The sequence below is a fragment of the Triticum aestivum genome, chromosome 5B (genome assembly GCF_018294505.1).
Source record: "Triticum aestivum cultivar Chinese Spring chromosome 5B, IWGSC CS RefSeq v2.1, whole genome shotgun sequence".
In the NCBI taxonomy this organism is placed as follows: domain Eukaryota; kingdom Viridiplantae; phylum Streptophyta; class Magnoliopsida; order Poales; family Poaceae; genus Triticum; species Triticum aestivum.
Window position 1 is genome coordinate 492,539,150 of NC_057807.1, and position 4,028 is coordinate 492,543,177.

Below are 4,028 nucleotides of genomic sequence, written 5' to 3' on the forward strand. Positions count from 1 at the left end.
ACATTACAAAAGCTTTAGCATACGAACTACGATCTTTGTGCTAGGCTTAGGATTGGGTCTTTGTCCATCACATCATTCTCCTAATGATGTGATCCCGTTATCAATGACATCCAATGTCCATGGTCAGGAAACTGTAACCATCTATTGATTAACGAGCTAGTCAACTAGAGGCTTACTAGGGACATGGTATTGTCTATGTATCCACACATGTATCTGAGTTTCCTATCAATACAATTATAGCATGGATAATAAACGATTATCATGAACAAGGAAATATAACAATAACTTATTTATTATTGCCTCTAGGGCATATTTCCAACAGTCTCCCACTTGCACTAGAGTCAATAATCTAGTTCACATCGTCATGTGATTAACACTCACAGGTCACATCGCCATGTGACCAACATCCAAAGAGTTTACTAGTGTCATTAAACTAGTTCACATCATCATGTGATTAAGACTCAATGAGTTCTGGGGTTTGATCATGTTTTGCTTGTGAGAGAGGTTTTTAGTCAACGGGTCTGCAACATTCAGATCCGCATGTACTTCGCAATTCTCTATGTCATATTGTAAATGCTGCTTCCACGCTCCACTTGGAGCTATTCCAAATGGTTGCTCCACTATACGTATCCGGTTTGCTACTCAGAGTCATTCGGATAGGTGTTAAGGCTTGCATCGTCGTAACCCTTTACGTCTCTTTATCACCTCCATAATCGAGAAACAAATCCTTATTCCTCTAAGGATAATTTTGACCGCTATCTGGTGATCCACTCCTTGATCACCTTTGTACCCTCTTGCCAGACATGTGGCAAGGCACACATCAGGTGCGGTACTTAGCATAGCATACTGTAGAGCCTACGTCTAAAGCATAGGGGACGACCTTCGTCCTTTCTCTCTTTTCTGCCGTGGTCGAGCTTTAAGTCTTAACTTCATACCTTACATCTCAGGCAAGAACTCCTTCTTTGACTGATCCATCTTGAACACCTTCAAGAGCATGTCAAGGTATATGCTCATTTGAAAGTACCATTAAGCATTTTTGATCTATCCCTATAGATCTTGATGCTCAATGTTCAAGTAGCTTAATACAGGTTTTCACTTGAAAAACACTTTTCAAATAACCCTATATGCTTTACAGAAATTCTACATCATTTCTCATCAACAACATGTCAACAACATATACTCATCAGAAATTCTATAGTGCTCCCACTCACTTCTTTGGAAATACAAGTTTCTCATGAACTTTGTATAAACCCAAAATCATTGATCATCTCATCAAAGCGCACATTCCAACTCCGAGATGCTTACTCCAGTCCTTAGAAGGATCACCGGAGCCAGCATACCTTTTAGCATCCTTAGGATCGACAAAACTTTTCTGATTGTATCACATACAACCTTTCCTTACGAAAACTGGTAAGGAAACTCGTCTTGACATCCATCTGCCAGATTTCATAAATGCAGCTAATGCTAACATGATTCCGACGGACTTAAGCATCGCTACGGATGAGAAAATCTCATCGTAGTCAACTCCTTGAACTTGTGAAAAACTCTTCGCACAAGTCGAGCTTCATAGACGGTGACATTACCGTCCACGTCCGTCTTCTTCTTAAAGATCCATTTATCTCAATGGCTTGCCGATCATCGGGCAAGTCCACCAAAGTCCATGCTTTGTTATGATACATGGATCCTATCTCGGATTTCATGGATTCTAACCATTTGTCAAAATATGGGCCCACCATCACTTCTCCATAGCTCGTAGGTTCATTGTTGTCTAGCAACATGACCTTCAAGACAGGATCACCGTACCACTCCGAAGCAGTACGCGTCTTTGTCGTCCTACGAGGTTCGGTAGTGACTTGATCCGAAGCTTCATGATCACTATCATAAGCTTCTACTTCATATGGCGTAGGCACCACAGGTACAATTTCCTGTGCCCTACTACACACTAGTTGAAGTGACGGTTCAATAACCTCATCAAGTCTCCACCATCCTCCCACTCAACTTTTCGAGACAAACTTTTCCTCGAGAAAGGACCCGATTCAAGAAACAATCCCTATTGCTTTCGGATCTGAATTAGGAGGTATACCCAACTGTTTTGGGTGCCCTATGAAGATGCATTTTATCCGCTTTGGGTTCGAGCTTATCAATCTAAAACTTTTTCACATAAGCGTCGCAGCCCCAAACTTTTAAGAAACGACAACTTAGGTTTCTCTAAACCATAGTTCTCACGGTGTCATCTCAATGGAATTATGTGGTGCCCTATTAAAGTGAGGTGCAGTTGTCTCTAATGCCTAACCCATGAACGATAGTGGTAATTCGATAAGAGACATCATGGTACGCACCATATCCAATAGGGTGCAACTATGATGTTCGGACACACCATCACACTATGGTGTTCCAGGCGGTATTAATTGTGAAACAATTTCCACAATGTCTTAATTGCGTGCCAAAGCTCGTAACTCAGATACTCATCTCTATGATCATATCATAGACATTTTATCCTCTTGTCACAATGATCTTCAACTTCACTCTGAAATTACTTGAACCATTCAATAATTCAGACTTATGTTTCATCAAGTAAATATACTCAACATCTACTCGAATCATCTGTGAAGTAAGAACATAATGATATTCATTGCATGCCTCAGCACTCATTGGACTGCACACATCAAAATGTGTTACTTCCAACAAGTTGCTATCTTGTTCCATCTTACTGAAAACGAGGCTTTTCAGTCATCTTGCCCATGTGGTATGATTTGCATATGTCAAGTGATTCAAAATCAAGTGGGTCCAAACGATCCATCTGCATGGAGCTTCTTCATGCGTATACACCAATAGACATGGTTCGCATGTCTCAAACTTTTCAAAAACGAGTGAGTCCAAAGATCCATCAACATGGAGCTTCTTCATGCGTTTTATACCAATATGACTTACATGGCAGTGCCACAAGTAAGTGGTACTATCATTACTATCTTATATCTTTTGGCATGAAAATGTGTATCACTATGATCGAGATTCAATAAACCATTCCTTGAGGTGCAAGACCATTGAAGGTATTATTCAAATAAATAGAGTAACCATTATTCTCCTTAAATGAATAACCGTATTGCGATAGACATAATTCAATCATGTCTATGCTCAACGCAAACACCAAAAGACAATTATTCAGGTTTAATACTAATCTTGATTGTAGAGGGAGCGTGCGATGTTTGATCACATCAAACTTGAAAACACTTCCAACACATATCGTCAGCTCACCTTTAGCTAGTCTCCGTTTATTCTGTAGCCTTTTATTTCGAGTTACTAACACTTAGCAACCGAACCGGTATCTTAATACCCTGGTGCTACTAGGAGTACTAGTAAAGTACACATTAATATAATGTATATCCAATATACTTCTATCGACCTTGCCAGCCTTCTCATCTACCAAGTATCTAGGGTAATTCTGCTCCAGTGATTGTTCCCTTTATTACAGAAGCACTGAGTCTCGGGTTTGGGTTCAACCTTGGGTTTCTTCACTAGAGCAGCAGCTGATTTGCCGTTTCATGAAGTATCCCTTCTTGCCCTTGCCCTTCTTGAAACTAGTGGTTTCACCAACCATCAATAATTGATGCTCCTTCTTGATTTCTACTTTCGCAGTGTCAAACATCGCGAATATCTCAAGGATCATCATATCTATCCCTGATATGTTATAGTTCATCACGAAGCTCTAGCAGCTTGGTGGCAATGACTTTGGAGAAACATCACTATCTCATCTGGAAGATCAACTCCCACTCGATTCAAGTGATTGTTGCACTCAGACAATCTGAGCACAAGCTCAACGATTGATCTTTTCTCCCTTAGTTTGTAGGCTAAGAAAATCGTCGGAGGTCTTATACCTCTTGACGTGGGCACGAGCCTGAAATCCCAATTTCAGCCCTCGAAACATCTCATATGTTCCGCGATGTTTCGAAAACGTCTTTTGTGCCTCAACTCTAAACCGTTTAACTGAACTATCACGTAGTTATCAAAATGTGTATGTCCGATGTTCG